Source organism: Myxocyprinus asiaticus, chromosome 28 (assembly GCF_019703515.2).
Source record: "Myxocyprinus asiaticus isolate MX2 ecotype Aquarium Trade chromosome 28, UBuf_Myxa_2, whole genome shotgun sequence".
Taxonomy (NCBI): Eukaryota; Metazoa; Chordata; class Actinopteri; order Cypriniformes; family Catostomidae; genus Myxocyprinus; species Myxocyprinus asiaticus.
This window is the reverse complement of record NC_059371.1, coordinates 17,634,159-17,654,742: the sequence shown is the minus strand read 5'-3', so window position 1 is coordinate 17,654,742 and position 20,584 is coordinate 17,634,159. Positions and strand designations below refer to the sequence as shown.

The following is a 20,584-nucleotide window of genomic DNA, read 5'->3' as shown; positions in this document are numbered from 1 at the left end:
CACAATGCAGCTCAATGGAAATGACCATTGAAATACCCAATGAACATATACTGTATGTGCATTCCCTTTAATGCATGGTGTCCATTGACAGAAGTATTTTCAGTTATGGAAAATAAAATACATTAATAATACATGTATTAAAGTGCCCTTTCTCCATTAAAAAACATTTTTGGAATGCAATATCCAGAATATCCAGAATAGGAATGACTTGTAAAGATCTGTCAGCTGCAGCGGACGCAATACATCAGAGGGATCAAATGAATCAGGTACCTCATGATCTCTTATATTCAGTCTTTCTGTGACTGATACCTGAGTGATAAACGTCTCTTTAGCTTTAATTAGCAGTGGTCTGACTGTGAACCTGAGGGATATGTAACTGTGTCCAGTGTGTGTAATGAGACCTGAGGGGAAAGACAAAGAGAGAGAGAGACCAAGAGAGAGTTGCAGTGGGTAACTTGGCTCACCAGTTTGGCCTCGAGAGCTTTGGTTGCTGCTGGACACTGACTGTGTGCACAGGAGCCACACACACAACATCAGAAGAGCACTCTGGTTCTGCCTTACATTCATCCTGTAGACAACCCTCACACAGATTTCTCTTTTGCAGGGCATGCTTGCATTTCCCTGTGATAAATATAATAGCAGTCTATAATTCCTTGATTTAAAAATAGTTTTTTATCATTATTTTGATAAAACGTATTTATATACAGCGGCTCCAAATATATTTGGACACCTGAGCCACATTTAAAAAATGTTGCATTACTACTGATCCGTCATATATTGTCATATTTTGTGTAGGCATCTTGAATATAATTTTGTGAGTACAGAGGTACAGACACCATGTTATATCTAATGTTCTACCACCATCACATGGACATACACAGCACTACAATTAATTCAAACTTTTTAGTTATTTATGATTTTATGCTATTATCCAAAGTGACTTACAAGTGAATGCACTATTCAAGGTATTCATTTTATCAGTTTTGAGTTCCCCTGGGAATCGAACCCATGATCTTGGCATTGCTAGTACCATGCTCTACCAGTTAAGCTGGAGAAACTCTTCAGCAAAGTTAGTTCTGAGAAAAGATCATGCATCATTTGTTTGTAGATGTCACTTAGTTTGTTATTTTGTTAATGCAATGACAATCTTACAATTTAAGCGTGTCTTAAAAAGATAGTTCACCCAAAAACAAAATTTCTCTCATAATTTACTCCCAGATGCATATAACTTTTTTTCTTCTGCTGAACACAAACGAAGATTTTTAGAAGTATATTTTAGCTCTGTAGGTCCTCACAATGCAAGGAATGGTGACCAAAATTTTTAAGCTCCAAAAAGCACATAAAGGAAGCATAAAAGTAATCCATACTACTTTGGTGTTTAAATCCATATCTCCAGAAGCAATATGATAAGTGTGGTTGAGAAACAGATCAATATTTAAGTTATTTTTTACTATAAATTCTTCTCCCTGCCCAAAATGTGGTGATATGCACGAAGAATGCGAATCACCAAAAACAAAAGAAGGAGGTGAAAGTGAAGACTGATAATGAAAAAGGACTTATTGATCTATTTCTTACCCACACTTATCATATTGCTTTTGAAGATATAAATGTAACCACTGGAGCATTGTATGGACCAACAGAGCTGATATATTCTTCTACAAATCTTCATTTGTGTTGAGCAGAAGAAAGTCATGCACTTCTTGGATGGCATGAGGGTGAATAAATGATGAGATTTATTTTTTTTTGGGGGGGGGGGGGGTGAGTGTGTAGTCTTTTGTGCCTGCTGTGGCTTTAAAACTATCCCTTTAAGGGTCCAAAAGTGTTCAAATAGCCTACTTTTTGGAGCCACTGTACTGTACATGTATAGGTGCCTAGTGTCAGACAAACTTGAGCTTATTAAACTATTTCATCATTAAATGTGGATACCTGAATCTAGTAATTCTCAACTTAATGTTCTGTGATCTGTGAGTCATGGAGCTCAGAGTCCCTGTGGTTCAGTATCATCATCTTCATCATATGCAAAGGCAGTAAGAAGTGTGAGCATGTGCGAGAGAGAGAGAGAGAGAGAGAGAGAGAGAGAGAGAGAGAGAGAGAGAGAGAGAGATAGATTAGTGTTGGCGATTTGTGTCAGTTTTACTATCAAACCCCCTTGGTTAATTTGATCTTAATTTCCCAGTAAGCAACCCTGCCACACCCCTGAGTCAGTCATTTATGAAAAGCTCATCTGTTATCAACAGTCTCTTTAAACATGAGCGCTGCTAACCTGTATGGAAAACCACTCCCTGGTCCTATATTTGATCACAAGAAACAACTAAGAATGAAAATGGTTTACCACCTCAAAATATTCAGGATATTCAATGCACAGATGTCACTTCACATTATGTGTAAAATCTGTCTTGATCCAGACGATATCAGCTCATTATCAAAAACGGAGTCACACTGTATTTTCGTGTGTGTGGCCACAAACGAATGAAATATCTGTCGGTAGCACTTTATTTTACGGTACTGTTCATAGGCGGAGCGTGTGTAAGGCTGTGGCCACGGGCATGATGTTCCTATTAATGCTTATTACGTATTGATCGGACATTCTTCTTGCCGCTCCAGGACAACACGATCCAGCATGGAGATTCCTGAAAATAAATTCATCATCGTTCCTTGAGCTTGTGAAGAAGACTCTCTCCATTTCATCTTAACTTCCAAAACTTTAATTCAACTTCATCATTTAGTTGCGGGACCACTTTTAACGTCGTATGCTGCAGGTCCAAACAGTTCCGTTTTATTATTTTATTTTTCTGCGTTAGCAAAGAGTTTTTTACTACCTATTATTTAATTTGCTGTTATGCCGATAAAATAAATCGTGCGTATTTGCTTGCTGTAGCCTAATATCAAGTCGCAAAAATAATTATTAATATGAATGGTCTGGGAACTGTGTAAAAAACAATAATTAACCATTTATTCATCTAGAAGGTTTTGTATGGAGTGTGAAGTAGATAACTGCAATTTAATCAAATATTTTGTTTTGAATGCAGGGGTTAAATTTAGATTTCGGAGGTGGGGAACCTTAATCGTGTGATTGCTGTTATAACATACATTCAATTAAAAATATGGGTGTCTAAATATGTATATATTTATAGTATATGGTAAATGGAATATTTTTTTTTTTCTTCTCTCAGATGAATCACTTTGACTGGGATTCTGTTATATAGCCTAATTTGTCTATCTTTTTTTTTCTTCACTTAATTGTGAAAATAGTTATTTGATTTAGTACATTAAATGACAAAAATAAAAAAGTTTAATTATGATATCAGATGTATTTTATGCATTTTATAAAAATCAGATGACAGCTAGGACAAGTTTATCTTCTTGCCCGATGTAAGGCGTCATCTTGCCTTTGAACATTCTATCTATCTATCTATCTATCTATCTATCTATCTATCTATCTATCTATCTATCTATCTATCTATCTATCTATCTATCTATCTATCTATCTATCTATCTATCTATCTATCTATCTATCTATCTATCTATCTATCTATCTATCTATCTATCTATCTATCTATCTATCTATCATCCACAGTATCTATCTATCTATCTATCTATCTATCTATCTATCTATCTATCTATCTATCTATCATCCACAGTATCTATCTATCTATCTATCTATCTATCTATCTATCTATCTATCTATCTATCTATCTATCTATCTATCTATCCATCAGTATCTATCTATCTATCTATCTATCTATCTATCTATCTATCTATCTATCTATCTATCTATCTATCTATCTATCTATCTATCTATCTATCTATCATCCACAGTATCTATCTATCTATCTATCTATCTATCTATCTATCTATCTATCTATCTATCTATCTATCTATAATAAGATTAAAGTAGCCTACCTGTAGTTCCTCGGGAAGGCAAGTGTCCTTCCTCTTCTGCACTTGTCTAAAGAATGTTCTCAGGAAGAGGCTGCCTGCTTAAGTATAAAACTTAATCAAGAGACCATCTGTTCAGATTCAGATATTCTCTATTTCTACTCTAAAGGCGATTACTTGTGTTGGTTAGTAACGTTGGAGACAGGGATAGAGCCTCGCACATTTCTTTAATGGCTCGCCTTCAGCTTATGACACTTTCACGACGATTAAAGCGAGGGATGGTCTGGCCCCATGGGGAGTACAGGGACTTTTCCCAGTGGGCCACCGGTCGACTTGTGCAGTGGTAGATTTCAAAACAAAGTTTATACAGCTGATTTAAAGGGTCAGGCCAGCAGGAGATTACTTGTGAACAAATCTTATTGCATATAATTTAATCAGCATTTCACAACATTTGGAACTATTAAAAACTGTATCAAATTGAAAAAGCTGTGAAACTGATTTTACTGTATATCGAAAAACACATGAAAGTGTCTTATTAAATGTAGGCTATCAGTAAAAATTATTCATTTTTAACAAGTGATATTTTTGAGGTGCAAGAGAATACAAGGAATACCCAAAGAAATAAAAGGCTTCAGAGCCCGCTTCTATTTTTGATGGTCCGGGATCTGTCTTCCATCAGCATCAAACCCAGTGCCTGCCAGTGTCTGTCTTCAGTCACAGTGTGCGTCTCTGTGTGTCTCACCAGCCCCAGTGTCTGCCAGTGTTTGCGTCTAGCCCAACTAGAAATAGAAATATACCTTGTGTAAATTGTCAGCTTTACGCTAAAATGCTTAAAGGCACGATCATATTTTTTTATCAAGAAAATTCACGTTGGATCATAATTTCTTTTTCTAGTAAGACCTTTGATATTAGGGTAAAAATCATATTCTTGATAATAATTTTTTATTGTTTTCCTGTAAAAATATCTAAAAATCCTTAAAACAAGATCAGTTAGATTTATCTTGTTTTAGAAACAACACTGCATAAGATATTTAGGTTTTTCAGAGAATGTATTTTTAACATGTGTATTTTGTCTTACTGTACTGGCAGAGTTTTTATAGTCAAAACAAGTGAAAAAATCTACCAGTGATGAAGAAGTAATCCAAAGTATTTAGAATACGTTACTGACCTTGAGTAATCTAACGGAATACATTACAAATGACATTTTACAGCATGTATTCTGTAATCTGTAGTGGAATACATCTCAAAAGTAACCCTCCCAACCCTGCCAACCCATACCTGAGACTTTCTCTTTATCACCAATCCTTAGGCCCCAATAAATCAGGGAATGATATAGAAACACAGGCTAAAGCACAGTTTCTTAGTCTGTGTTTTCTTTGTTAGTGTCTGTCTTCCTAGTTCCTGAATCTGGATCCTCATCTTTGTGCTGGGTGCCCAACAACTGTGCTTGTCTACAGGTTACACCTCAGTAACTCTCCTGACTTGAGCTATCACATCATCATCTCCCTTTCTGAATTTGCAACACACAAATTGTCTTTGCCAGCAGAGATCTGTCCACTCTCTCTGTGGTTCCTATGTGATAAAGGGACAAGATCTTACTGATCTTACTCATAGTTTCTCTCTCTCTCTCTCTCTCTCTCTCTCTCTCTCTCTCTCTCTCTCTCTCTCTCTCTCTCTCTCTCTCTCTCTCTCTCTCTCTCTCTCTCTCTCTCTCTCTCTCTCTCTCTGTGCGCATGTGCGGGCATTTGTTGAGTGGTATGGTGAGTGTGTAGTCTTTTGTGCCTGCTGTGGCTTTAAAAGATTTTATTTTTCTCCTTTATTTTTTTTATTTTAATTTTTCGGGTTAGTTTTATTTTGTTGTGAAATTTGCAGAGAATTCTATTTATTAACTGAGCACCTAAACCAGTCTTCGTACTGGGAAGCATGGCAACTCAGGGAGCTAAGGCTCTAGATTCACTCACGTGGCGCCATGGAGTGAAGGTGGTGGCTGCGGGGAGTGTGGAGGAGTGTAGTGTGGCGGTTGGTGATGTAGTGGGTCATGAGTGTGTGTTAGTGGCGTCCAGAATGAATAACTCTGTTGTGCTATTCCTGAGTACAGTAGAGAAAGCGAATGAAGTGGTTGGAAAGGGAATAAACATACGTGGTTTATTTACCCAAGTACTACCTCTTTCTACCCCCGCTAAAAAAGTTACCATTTCAAATGCTCCCCCTTTCATTAAAGATGAGATGTTGACTAAAGAATTGTCACGCTTCGGCAAACTGATTGCTCCCGTGAAAAAGATCACTATAGGGAGTAAATCGGAGTTGGTGAAACATGTTGTGTCGTTCAGGCAATTCACGTATATGATATTGAATGGAAACAGAACTGATCTTGATCTTGGATGATTTTGATTACACCGTTTTTGTTACTACAGACACAATGAAGTGTTTTGGTTGTGGAAAGTCTGGTCATTTGATACGCAGGTGCCCGGAAAACATCGCTCATCACAGTGAGCAGAATGATGGTGTTAAAGATAACATTGCGCAAAATGAAGACAGAGAAGTTGCCAGTACTTCTAGTGCTCAAAAAAGAGTTGTGTCAGCAGAAATTGTTTTTGATTCTGATCTGACTAGACAAAGTGTCAAAAGTGATAAAATAAACACCCAAAAATCCGATACGATAACCTGTGAGATTGATGAAAGCAACAACACCGATTGTGGAGAGGCTCTGGCTAACATGCAAATTAGTTTGATTCAGCTTTCTGATACGGAGTCAAACGCGGAGAGTGTAATTCAACCTCTAAAGAGGAAAAAAAAGTGACAAGAGCATGGTTTTGAAACAGGCCAGAAAAAAATCAGCAAGAGAGTAAGGTGGACAATGAAAGCAGTGAGAGCAAATGCTCTGATTCCAATGTCTAAGTTTGCTCTCAGTCCAGTTGGTCATGTCTTGACTATGGAGTGGAAGAGATAAGAAAGTTCTTGAAAGTGACCAAAAACATGAGAGGAGTGCAAATTTTTGAATATTTTCCAGATCTCAGAAGACTTCTGGAGAATGTTAAGTGCTCAATGAGTGAAGGAAGATTTACAGATAAAGAAGTATAGCGTTTAAAGAAAATCATTACAAAAATCCAACTCCAATTGAATAATGATGATGAAATGGTTTAGTTTGTATGCACTTATTGGATGTTTTGCCCTCTGTAGTCTAGTTTCCTTTTCATTTTCAATGATGAATGACATTAGCGTTGCATCTTTAAATGTGAATGGGGCTAGAGACTGCAGAAAGAGAGCACAGATACATGAAGTAATAAAACAGAATAAAATAGATGTCCTGTTTTTACAGGAAACACATAGCGATGGAAAAATTGCTACTGAATGGGCTAAGGAGTGGGGCGGTCTCCTTTTTTTGAGTCATAATGCTTCACTCAGTGGAGGAGTTGCAGTTTTGTTTAATAAAAATTTTACTCCCTCATCTTTTTCAGTTGAAGAGATTGTAAAAGGTAGATGTTTAAAGATTAAGGCTCAATTTGAAGATCATGTTTTTGCTTTTGTTTGTATATATGCACCAACCTCACAAACAGAAAAACAATGCTTTTTCTAGATAAATTGAATACAGTAATAGAAAAGTGTGATGATGGGGAATTTTTGGTTTTGGGAGGAGATTTTAATTGTGTTGAAAGAAACATAGATAGGAATCATGTAGAGCCACATACGGCTTCACGCTGAAAACTGATACAAATGATAGAAGCGAATGAGCTATGTGATGTATGGAGAAATTTTAATTCTAATGTTAAACAATATACACGGACACACGCTCATGACAATTTGTTGTCAATGGCACGATTAGATAGATTTTATGTTTTCAAACATCATCTTAGTTTCTTCATAAATGGCTCAATTGTTCCAGTAGGTTTCTCTGACCATAGTTTGGTTGTGTGTAAAATGATTGTAAATTCTGTTAAGTTAAATAGTCCCTATTGGCATTTCAGTGTGACATTGCTGTCAGATTTACAGTTTAAAGATGTTTTTAAGTTTTATTGTTTTTCTTTTAGAGAACAAAAAGATCAATTTTCTTCTTTACAAGAATGGTGGGACATTGGGAAAGTAAATATTAGGCAATTATGTCAACAATATACTCTAAATGTCACAAACATTTTAACTCAGTCTATAAAGAATTTAGAAAATGAAATTTTAGAAATTCAAGTTTTAATTCAAGAAACAGGAAATCAAGACCATTTAGATTCTCTTTTTATGAAAAGATCAGCCTGATTTATATAAAAGAAAGGCACAATGGGCATTGGTCAGATCACATTTCCAGAATGTGGGGCAGATGGATGTTCCATCAAAGTTTTTTTTCAGATTAGAAAAAAAGAATGGACAAAGACGGTATATACAGAATTTACGTTCTGAAACTGGGGTTCTCTTATCAGACCCAGTCGAATTGAGAAAAAGAGCAGTAACATACTATAAAAATCTTTATAGTCGTGATCATAGGACAGATCAAGATGTTAATCACATCTTCTTTGAAGATCTGCCAAAAATTTCTGAAAGTATCAATGCAAAACTTAGTAAAGTCATTACTTTAAAATTACTGTATGAAGCCCTCCAGTGTATGTAGAACGGGAAGGTTCAAGGGATAGATGGAATTCCCTTTGAATTCTATAAAGCATACTGGGCCATCAAAGGTGAGGACTTGCTTGCAGTTCTTAGTGACAGTTTAGTTCGTGTTTTTCTACCACTGAGTAGTCGGAAAGCAATTCTTACTCTCCTCCCAAAGAAAGGAGATTTAAGTGATATTAAAAACTGGAGACCAGTGTCATATTACTGTGCTCTGACTATAAAATTCTGTCCATAGAATTGGTGATTAGATTAGGGGAAGTTTTAGAGGACATCATTAATCCTGACCAATCCTACTGTGTGCCTGTATTTGATTAATTTTTTTTAAATTCGAGATTTGATTGATTTTTCAAAGATTTGTAGTGTAAATTTTGTCTTGATTTCCATTGACCAAGAAAAGGCATTTGACCGCGTAGAGCATGATTATTTATGGAAGACTCTAGATGCCTGGTTTTAATTCAGTTTTTAAAGGCTATATTAAACTATTATATAATGACATTGAGAGTATGTTGAAAATTAATGGTGGCTTGTGTGCTCCTTTTAATGTTCAGCGTGGTATAAGGCAAGGTTGTTCATTATCAGGCATGCTTTACACCTTGGCAATAGAACCACTTTTGCACAGATGAAGAAGGGTTGTAAAAGGCCTCTCCTTGATGAACTGTGAAGTACTTGTGTTTTATCAGCTTATGCTGATGACATTATTGTTATTGTTAAAGAGCAAAATGATGTGAACATTTTAATGAAAACTTTGGAACATTTTGAGATGATATCAGCTGCAAAGGTTAATTGGGTAAAAAGTGAAGCTGTTTTGGTGGGAGTGTGGATAACAGTGACCCCCAAACTCCCAAATGGTCTGATGTGGAAAAAATATGGTTTAAAGTATTTGGGAGTTTATTTGGGAGATGAGTATTTTCAATAAAAAAATTGGGAAGGGATGTCTGAGAAATTAAAGGGCCGTTTGGATAAATGGAAGTGGATCAAGCAAATATCGTCTTATAGGGGTCGAATCCTTATTATTAATAACCTTGTTGCTTCAACTCTTTGGCATCGGCTGACTTGTGTTGACCTGCCACCACATTTTCTTGCTAAGATCCAATCAATGTTGATAGACTTCTTCTGGGATAAGATGCACTGGGTGGTCCTTAACGTCTTGTACATACCAAAAGAAGAAGGTGGACAAGGACTTGTGCATTTGCAAAGTAGGACAGCGTCCTTTCAAGTACAATTAATACAATGTTTCCTGACAGGCCCAGAGTCTGTAAGTTGGAGACCAGTGGCAAGTGCTATTTTAAAAACTGTTGCAGGTCTAAGTCTGGACAAATATTTATTTTTATTGGATCCAAAAACTTTAAATGTGGCGAATTTTCCAGTTTTTTATCGGAACCTTTTTAAGTCTTTTTAAACTCCAAAGGATAAACAATCCCACATCCTTGTATTGGCTTATGGAAGAGCCATTGGTTTATGGTGCAAGACTAGACATAACAAGTGCATCGTTTTCATTGACTGAAGCCTTTATAAATGCTTATGTGGTAACTCTTCGTCAACTTATAAGTTTGGCAGGACCAGATCTTATTGAGGTGGATGCAGTGGCAATGCAGTTGGGGTTAGATCCACTCGAATGACTGAAAAATTATTACAAAAGATACAGACTCTTCTTACAGTAGAAGAGACCGATTTACTCAGGAAATATTGTGATGGAGAAATTACTCCCAATGATAAAGATCTTTTTCCAAAGTTGTTGATTTCACCTAATTTAGAGGAGCATGGTGGAATTTTTCTGGAATCAGAAAAATTAATGGACATGGACTTTGAAGAAGTGAATGGCAAAAAAATTTATAAGTCATGTGTTAAATGATTTAATAAAAAAGCACTAAATGAAAGAACTGATACACCCTGGCGAACTGTTTTAGATTTGGATGAAGTTGTTAAACCAAATTGGAGAACATTTTACAAGCCACCATTAACTAAAAAAATTGGAGATTTGCAATGGAGAATTTTACATTGTATTATTGCTGTAAATGCCTTTATATCTGTGATGAATCCTGATGTCAGCCAAGAATGTCCTTTTTTCTCTCAAAGGGAGACTGTTTTTCATGTTTTTATGCATTGTTATAGACTTAAACCTTTATATGAGGTTTTTCAGAACTTGTTTAAATCCTTTGATTATGAATTTTCAGTGCAAACTTTCATTTTTGGTGTTAAATATACAAGGAGACGACAGAGTGTCAGCTGTTAAATTTTATTCTGGGTAAAAGTAAATTGGCAATATACATGAGTAGGAAAGATAAAATTGAACAAAATCAGGATTTTAATCTTGTGTCCATTTTTTGTGCCATGGTAAAGTCAAGATTGTTGATTGATTTTAGTTTTTATAAAGCTACTTCATGTATTGCAATGTTTGAGGATGTTTGGTGCTATGGAGAGGTTTTGTGCTCTGTTGTAGACAACAAACTTCATTTTACTCAATTTATATACATTTTTTTTCTTTTTCTTATTTAATTAGGTGTTTGTTTTTTTATGTTTTTTTATAAGTGGAAATAAATTGTAATAAATGTGTTTTAAAATCTCAATCTCTCTCTCTCTCTCTCTCTCTCTCTCTCTCTCTCTTTGAGATTGTGGAGGAGCTGATATATATATATATATAATCTTCTCTTTTTATTCTTTTCCTATCGCTGTTTTTTTTTTTTTCAGTGTAGGAAGAAAAGTTGTGTGTGTGTGTGTGTGTGTGTGTGTGTGTGTGTGTGTGTGTGTGTGTGTGTGTGTGTGTGTGTGCGGCTTGTAGTCGCCGGGATGGCTACTGCTCACGTGCAAGGAACGCCAACCCTGTCACTCCGAAACGGCTGCAGGTGTGTACCGGGGTGACAGTGGAGGAGTTGCTCTTGATTATCGGTCAGAAACTTGGTTTTGAAAACGTCGTCTCGGCTTCACGGATGAACAAAGCAGTAGTCGTGTTTTTAAAATCTGAATTACTCGTCAATGAGTTGACTGTGAGCGGAATATGGGTGAAGGAAACTTTTGTTCCGGTAACCCCACTATCTGCTCCAGCAACCAAAGTAATCGTTTCCAATGTTCCCCCTTTCATATCTAAAGAAGCTATCGTGAAAGAGTTAGTGAGATTTGGTAAGATCGCAAGTCCCATAAAAGCAGTTCCCCTCGGATGTAAAGACGCCGCACTAAAACACGTTCTTTCTTTTAGACGACATGTCTGTATGTTTCTTAACTCGCCGGAGCGGACCTTGGAAGTTTCTTTCCGTGTTACTCACGGAGAGAATTCTTTCATGGTGTATGCAAGCACTGAGAGTTTGAAATGTTTTGAGTGTGGTGACTTGGACCATAAGCGCTTCGTGTGTCCGCATAGAGATGAACAGCGCGCTTCTACATCTCGTGGTGATGGAAACGATGTCGAACCTCAAGTAAATAACACAGAATCTGAGAGAGCTGAGGAGCAGGATAAAGGAGCTACAGAGGAGGTGAGCAACTCTGTTGTTAATGCTGGCTGTGTGGAGCAATCTGGATGTAGTCATTTACCTGATAAAGCTGTGAGTGTTGGTGATGAAAATGATCAGAGTGATGCTGATGATGATACTGTACAGAAATTTGGTTTTGAGGAAAATATGGCTGATGAGACTGAGAGTTTATCACAGTATACCAATGATAAAATGAGAGATGATGAGCAGTGGTCTGATGTGTCTAAGGAGGTTGTGAAAGATCTATATCCCCTTGAGCAGATCAATTCTTTTCTTGATAAGACAAAAGGAAAAGTAGGTGTTGAAATAAGAGATTACTTCCCTGATGTTGAAAAGTTTATTGCTTCAGTAATGTGGTTTAGGAAAGTAAGTAGCTGTGATGAGCTTTCACAACAGAAAAGATTTCATCTTAAAAAGCACTTAACTGTTGCTAGATCAGGAAGAAGAATGGGAAAAGCGAGGGGAAAATCTAAATAATGGCTGAAAATTTCTCTTTCCATCTGATCTGTTTTCTCTTTTTCTCTCTCTTCTGTATGGAGATCTTAAGGGTGGGTTCTCTTGATATCAATGGGATGAGGGATGGGAGAAAGAATGAGGTTTTATCAGAAATCATTGGTTTGGAAGATTTGAGTGTTACATTTTTGCAAGAAACTCATAGTACTTGTAGTAATGAAGTTAACTGGGGTTTATGGTGGAAAGGAGAGTATGTTCTCAGTCATGGGACTAATTTAAGTGCTGGTGTGGCTGTTCTTTTTTCTCCTACTGTAAATGGTAAAGTTTTATCAAAAAATGAAGTAGAGCCAGGAAGGTTTCTAATTGTTAAGGCTGAAATTAGTAATTTTAAATTCCTGTTTGTAAATATTTATGGTCCTAATGTTGGAGCAGAAAGGAGTTTACTTTTCAAGAAGTTTGAAAATATAGTTAAAGAAGAAAATGAAGACGTGTTTATTGTTGTAGGGGGCGACTGGAACTGCAGTCTTGATTTTAATCTTGATAGGAATGGGGAAGAACCTTATGCACAGTCAGCCTCCTCTTTAGCTGGTATAATTAAAAAGCTGAATCTCTCAGATGTATGGAGAGAACACAGCCCTTCTATAAAAAAATATACATGGGTGAAGGTTTGTAATGATAGGATTTATGCTGCTCGTTTGGACCGTTTTTTTATATATATCTTGTAACCTGAAAAATAGAGTAGTTAGTACAGAAATTATTCCTAATATACTTTCTGATCACAAACTCATTAGGGTTGGTTTTACCCTGTCTATAAGTACACATAAGAGCTGCTACTGGCATTTTAATACCAAACTTTTAGAAGATAATGACTTTTGTGAAGCTTTTAAGTTATTTTGGGAAGCATGGCAAACAGAAAAGAGTCTTTTTGAAAGTATTATACAGTGGTGGGAAGTTGGTAAAGTGCACAGAGATTTCTCTCAGAAATATTCTGCTTATTCCTCTGTACGTTTAAAAAATACATTAAAGTGGCTGGAAAGAGAGATTGTTAATATTGAAATGAATATGACTGTAAATGATGCTGCTAATTTAAAACGTTGGACTGAAAAAAAAACCCATTTAAGCTTAATTCTGAATGAAATGGTTAAAGGAGCTCTCATAAGAAGCCGTTATTTAACTCTGAAGGATATGGATGCTCCTACTACTTTCTTTTTTTTTTAATCTAGAGCGTAAAGTGGGTCAGCAGAAATGTATGCTTTCGTTGAAGGACAACAATGGACATGTTACTTCAGACCCACAGGAGATGAGAAAGCTTGCTGTTGATTTCTATTCTAATTTGTACACTGCTGAAGTCTCTGATGAACATTGTAGAAGAGAGCTGCTAAAAGACTTACCTGTTTTATCTGAAGATCATAAAAAGCTTTTTGAGACTGATAGCTCTTTTGAGGAAGTCTCTCTGGCTGTCAAGGGTCTCTCTTCAGGCAAGAGTCCTGGCTTGGATGGATTACCGGCCGAGTTTTACAAATCTTTTTGGACAATAATAGGAGAGGACTATTTTAAGGTACTTCAGAAATGCTGTAGTGAAGGTTTTCTTCCAAATAGCTGTCAACGTGCTGTTTTGTCATTGCTCCCAAAAAAGGGAGATTTAATTATTTTAAAGAACTGGAGACCTGTGGCAATCTTGTGCACAGACTATAACATTTTGTCCAAGGTTCTAGCAAATAGATTAAATAATGTGCTGTATGAAATTGTACACAAAGATCAGTCATATTGTGTTAAAAATAGGTCAATCATGGATAATCTTCATTTAATCAGGGATGTTTTTGATTATGCTTATTGTAAAGATGACAATATGGCCTGTTGTCCCTGGATCAGGAAAAGGCTTTTGACAGAGTTGATCATAGTTTTTTGTTTGACACCCTAAATGCTTTTGGTTTTGGGGAAAAATTAATCTCAAGGATTAAACTTTTATATACTGAAGCGATATGCATGATCAAAATGGGTGGTGGGATAAGTATCCCTATTAATGTTAAAAGAGGAATCAGACAAGGTTGTCCACTTTCAGGTCAACTGTACAGCATTGTAATTGAACCCTTGTTATGTAAACTGAGAGAGTTAATGGGCCTACAGGTCAACACCATAAACTGTTCTATTAAACTCTCTGCCTATGCTGATGATATTACAGTTATAATCAGAGACCAAAGTGACATTCAGGTGCTTAAACAGGCTTTAGAATTTTATGGAAAAGCCTCATCAGCAGTAGTTAACTGGGGAAAAAGTGAAGCTTTATGGTGTGGCAGAGTTCTTAAAGGCCCAATGCTTCCTGGTGGGCTGCAGTTGGGAAGAGCAGGTTTTAAATATTTAGGAGTGTTTTTAGGGACAGAAGAGTTTAAGAAGAAAAACTGGGAAGGCCTCTTGGAGAAAGTGTGTGCTAGGTTGTCTCACTGGAATTGGTTGCTCCCCCAGTTGTCCTATAGGGGGAGGGTTCTGATATGTAACAACTTGGTTGCTTCTTCACTTTGGCACAGAATGACAATACTTGAGCCTCCTGAGGATTTAGTGCAAGGAATACAACAACGACTAGTGGACTTTTTCTGGGCGGGACAGCACTGGTTGAAGGCTGCTGTGCTGTATCTACCTAGACAAGAAGGAGGCCAGGGGTTGATTGACATCAGAGAGAGACTCAGGACATTCAGAATGCAGATGGTGCAAAGACTGCTCTATGGAGAGGATGTGAGCTGGGCTGAAGTAGCCTGTGCCCTCCTAAGAAGAGCTGAAAACATGGGCCTGGATTGCCACTTGTTCTTGATGGACATTAACAGACTGGATTTAAGTGGCTTGAGCCTTTTTATAGATCAATTTTAAAGTCATGGTCACTTTTTACTTTGTCACGGAGTGCAGGTTGCACACAGAAATTATGGCTGAAGGAGGAACCACTGTTTTTCAATTCGGCATTGGATTCGGATGTTTTTAAATTGGACACTTTCAGAAAAGCCATGTGGGCTGCAAATATTACAAATATGACACTTAAAAGACAAAAAAAAGTTGGATTAGCCCTGAAAATCTAGCTTCAAAACTGGGAATAAAATCAGTCAGGCTGGCACAAAACATGTTGACTCAGATTCTAGAGTCTCTGCCTCAGGACTATAGACAGGCAATGGAAGCTTTTGATGAAGAGGCAGACAATTGTGATTTTCCAGAGATGTTTTTCTCAGCACTGACTGGCACATGACAAGAAAAAGAGGGCTGCTTATTGTCATTTAAGACATCTAAGCTGGCCTTCTTTGGTGATGCTGATAAGAAAGCCATCTACATTACAGGTGCATCTCAATAAATTAGAATGTCGTGGAAAAGTTCATTTATTTCAGTAATTCAACTCAAATTGTGAAACTCGTTATTAAATAAATTCAGTGCACACAGACTGAAGTAGTTTAAGTCTTTGGTTCTTTTAATTGTGATGATTTTGGCTCACATTTAACAAAAACCCACCAATTCACTATCTCAAAAAATTAGAATACATCATAAGACCAATAAAAAAAACATTTTTCGTGAATTGTTGGCCTTCTGGAAAGTATGTTCATTTACTGTATATGTACTCAATACTTGGTAGGGGCTCCTTTTGCTTTAATTACTGCCTCAATTCAGTGTGGCATGGAGGTGATCAGTTTGTGGCACTGCTGAGGTGGTATGGAAGCCCAGGTTTCTTTGACAGTGGCCTTCAGCTCATCTGCATTTTTTGGTCTCTTGTTTCTCATTTTCCTCTTGACAATACCCCATAGATTCTCTATGGGATTCAGGTCTGGTGAGTTTGCTGGCCAGTCAAGCACACCAACACCATGGTCATTTAACCAACTTTTGGTGCTTTTGGCAGTGTGGGCAGGTGCAAAATCCTGCTGGAAAATGAAATCAGCATCTTTAAAAAGCTGGTCAGCAGAAGGAAGCATGAAGTGATCCAAAATTTCTTGGTAAACGGGTGCAGTGACTTTGGTTTTCAAAAAACACAATGGACCAACACCAGCAGATGACATTGCACCCCAAATCATCACAGACTGTGGAAACTTAACACTGGACTTCAAGCAACTTGGGCTATGAGCTTCTCCACCCTTCCTCCAGACTCTAGGACCTTGGTTTCCAAATGAAATACAAAACTTGCTCTCATCTGAAAAGAGGACTTTGGAACACTGGGCAACAGTCCAGTTCTTCTTCTCCTTAGCCCAGGTAAGATGCCTCTGACGTTGTCTGTGGTTCAGGAGTGGCTTAACAAGAGAAATACGACAACTGTAGCCAAATTCCTTGACATGTCTGTGTGTGGTGGCTCTTGATGCCTTGACCCCAGCCTCAGTCCATTCCTTGTGAAGTTCACCCAAATTCTTGAATCGATTTTACTGGACAATCATAAGGCTGCGGTTCTCTCGGTTGGTTGTGCATCTTTTTCTTCAACACTTTTTCCTTCCACTCAACTTTCTGTTAACATGCTTGGATACAGCACTCTGTGAACAGCCAGCTTCTTTGGCAGTGAATGTTTGTGGCTTACCCTCCTTGTGAAGGGTGTCAATGATTGTCTTCTGGACAACTGTCAGATCAGCAGTCTTCCCCATGATTGTGTAGCCTAGTGAACCAAACTGAGAGACCATTTTGAAGGCTCAGGAAACCTTTGCAGGTGTTTTGAGTTGATTAGCTGATTGGCATGTCAAAATATTCTAATTTTTTGAGATAGTGAATTGGTGGGTTTTTGTTAAATGTGAGCCAAAATCATCACAATTAAAAGAACCAAAGACTTAAACTACTTCAGTCTGTGTGCATTGAATTTATTTAATACATGAGTTTCACAATTTGAGTTGAATTACTGAAATAAATGAACTTTTCCACGACATTCTAATTTATTGAGATGCACCTGTATGTGTGTGAAAGTGTGGCATCTTAACACACTGAAGAGTGTCAGTGAGTCAAAATGGTTGGAGGTTCTGGGGCCAGGTGCCTCCCCTAAAGGCTGCTGGAGGTCCCTGTACAAACCACCCATTGAGAAAAGGTCTGGAGACCTTCAGTGGAGAATAGTACATGGGATTATAGCTACAAACAGACACAGATCACACCTTGATCCAGAGGTAGGTGTAGGTTGTCCTTTTTGTAGAGAGCAGGAAACTGTTTTTCATTTGTTTTTAAAGTGTGAAAGGCTTTGTTTTGTATCTTAGAAGAGTGGGTTCATACTTTAGGGGAAGTTTTTACTCCAGCACTTTTCATCTATGGACCAAAGTATAGTAGAAGGAGGGAAGTACATGTTCTGATTAACTTTCTTTTTGGTCAGGCAAAATTGGCTATATGGCTATCAAGAAAACATTTTTTGAATGATGCTATGTCAACTGATGTTGTGTCTATTTTAAAAGGGTTATTAAAATCTCGCATTTAAATTTAGTTAACGTATTACAAACTGGTCAATGATATGGAGATGTTTAAAGGTAAATGGGCTGTAAACCACTGTATTTGCGATGTTGATGTTGATAATTGCTTGCTATTTTACATTTAAGTGTTAAGTGTATGGTATTTTTATTTATTTTTTTTCTCTCTATGTATATATGTACATATACATGGAGATATACATATATACACACACACACACACCCACCCACACACACTAACAGACATAAATAAATCTGAAAATAGCCTAATGTGTGTGTTTATACATATGTGTACCTGCCAGTCTTTGGGAAGAATCTTCTCCAAAAATATCTCAATCAGTTTTTTAGTCGTCCAAAACGTCCAATTTTTGGAAGCTTCTCTGTCTTTGATCTAGAAAATACATACACATAACATGCATTTAAATAAACTTTAATAATGATAAGCACTTATCTCTACAATAAATCAATTATAATAAACCCATAATAATCAACATCATGTGTGTACGTGTTTGTTTGAATGTAAACTGGGCATACATAAAAAAAAAAAAAAAAATATTTTTTTAAAACAGCACAGTGTGTGTATGTGTTTGTGTGTGCTCTCAGTGTACAGTTGTGCTCAAAGGTTTGGATACCCTTGGAGAATTGGTCATATATGTACCATTTTTAAAGAAAACATGAGTGAGCAGGCAAAACACATTTCATTTATTTCTTATGGGATTCATATTCAACTGTAGGTTATAACAGATTGGCACAATCATAAAACAAAACATGGCAACAACGAAAAAAATGAAATGAGTTTTGCCTGACGTCTGCATACCCTTAGTTCTTAATACTGTGTATTGCCCCATTTGGCATCAATGACAGCGTGCAGTCTTTTGTAATAGCCCCAAATTCTTGCAGGTGGTATAGCTGCCCATTCAAAATGCCTCCAGGTCATGCAAAGTCTTTGGTCATCTTGCATGAACCGCACATTTGAGATCTCCCCAGAGTGGCTCGATGATATTAAGGTCAGGAGACTGTGATGGCCACTCCAGAACCTTCACCTTTTTCTGCTGTAACCACTGGAGGGTCAACTTGGCCTTGTGCTTAGGGTCATTGTCGTGCTGGAAAGTCCAAGAGTGTCACATGCGCAGCTTTCATGCAGAAGAATGCAAATTGTCTGCCAGTATTTTCACACACTCCCAAATCATCAGTGAGCCACCATCATGCTTCACAGTGGGGATGGTATTCTTTTCACTATAGGCCTTGTTGACCCTTCTCCAAACATAGCGCTTATGGTTGTGACCATAAAGATCTATTTTGGTCTCGTCACTCCAAATTACAGTGTGCCAGAAGCTGTGAGGTGTGTCAAGGTGTTGTAGGGCTTTTTTGTGGCATTGGCACAGTAAAGGCTTCTTTCTGGCAACTCGACCATGCAGCTCATTTTTGTTCAAGTATCATCGTATTGTGCTCCTTGAAACAACCACACCATCTTTTTCCAATGCAGCCTGTATTTCTCCTGAGGTTACCTGTGGGTTTTTCTTTGTATCCCAAACAATTCTTCTGGCAGTTGTGGCTAAAATCTTTCTTGGTCTACCTGACCTTGGCTTGGTATCAAGAGATCCCCGAATTTTTCACTTCTTACGAAGTGATTGAACAGTACTGACTGGAATTTTCAAGGCTTTGGATATCTTTTTATATCTTTTTCCATCTTTATAAAGTTCCATTACCTTGTTACGCAGGTCTTTTGACAGTTCTTTTCTGCTCCCCATGGCTCAGTATCTAGCCTGCTCAGTGCATCCACGTGAGAGCTAACAAACTCATTGACTATTTACACACAGGCACTAATTGCAATTTAAAAAGCCACAGGTGTGGGAAATTAACCTTTAATTGCCATATAAACCTGTGTGTGTAACCTTGTGTGTCTGTAACAAGGCCAAACATTCAAGGGTATGTAAACTTTTGATCAGGGCCATTTGGGTGATTTCTGTTATCATTATGATTTAAAAAGGAGCCAAACAACTATGTGATAATAAATGGCTTCATATGATCACTATCCTTAGAGAAAAGATCTTTTGCATGATCAGTCATATTTTCAAAATCTATGCCAAAATTTCACAATTTCTGCCAGGGTATGCAAACTTTTGAGTACAACTGTATGTACCTGATTTCTGTGAGTGTGTTAGTAGGCAGCTGCAGGACAGAGTCTTCTTTAGCATTAGTACTCTTCCTCCTTACACAGGATGTACACTTTTTACTTATCATTCATATAAACATGCTACACATCTGCAGGTATGCACATTATACATGTTTATACTTGACTGTAGAAATAACTACATCTAAAGATATAGATGATATATATACACATCCTTGAGGTACTTGAATACTTACTTTGCTAAGTGCAAAGAACAGTATGATCATTACAGGATAATGATAAGCATCTTGAATTTATTACTGATGCTTGAGACGAATGTTCTGACATGGTCTAGCATCTTCAAATACTGTCTTTCAGATCCACTGACACTCACGGTACAGCCAGACTCCATAATTTATATAAGAAACCTAAAACACAGGACAAACTCACTTTTGACATGACAGAGTTAGGAGGATCTCCCATGGCGTGTAAGTCTGCTGTATTGCCGGTGGACATGTCAGGATAGATGTTTGGGAGAAGATGGATCAGATGGTCGAGTAGATACTGTTAAGACTATTACACATCCCCTGTTCCTCAATCAAGTTGGGGCAGAGAGGAACACTGCACACACAGGTAATACACATGTCACCTTCCTAAATAAACCAAACACTCATCTTCCTTTTCTG

General features: G+C 37.3%; 1 long non-coding RNA gene across 2 annotated transcripts; it reads right to left on the bottom strand.

The window, feature by feature from the left end:
• Positions 1–486: 486 nt before the first annotated feature.
• Positions 487–20,513, bottom strand: LOC127419452 (uncharacterized). Of its 2 annotated transcripts, XR_007893674.1 has the most exons (4): positions 20,349–20,513; positions 18,081–18,176; positions 4,493–4,658; positions 487–621 (listed from the first exon to the last, which is right to left on the bottom strand). It is a non-coding gene; the product is annotated as an uncharacterized LOC127419452 (long non-coding RNA). The 2 variants fall into 2 exon arrangements; XR_007893675.1 differs by lacking the exons at positions 487–621; positions 4,493–4,658 and adding an exon at positions 14,939–15,023.
• Positions 20,514–20,584: the final 71 nt, after the last annotated feature.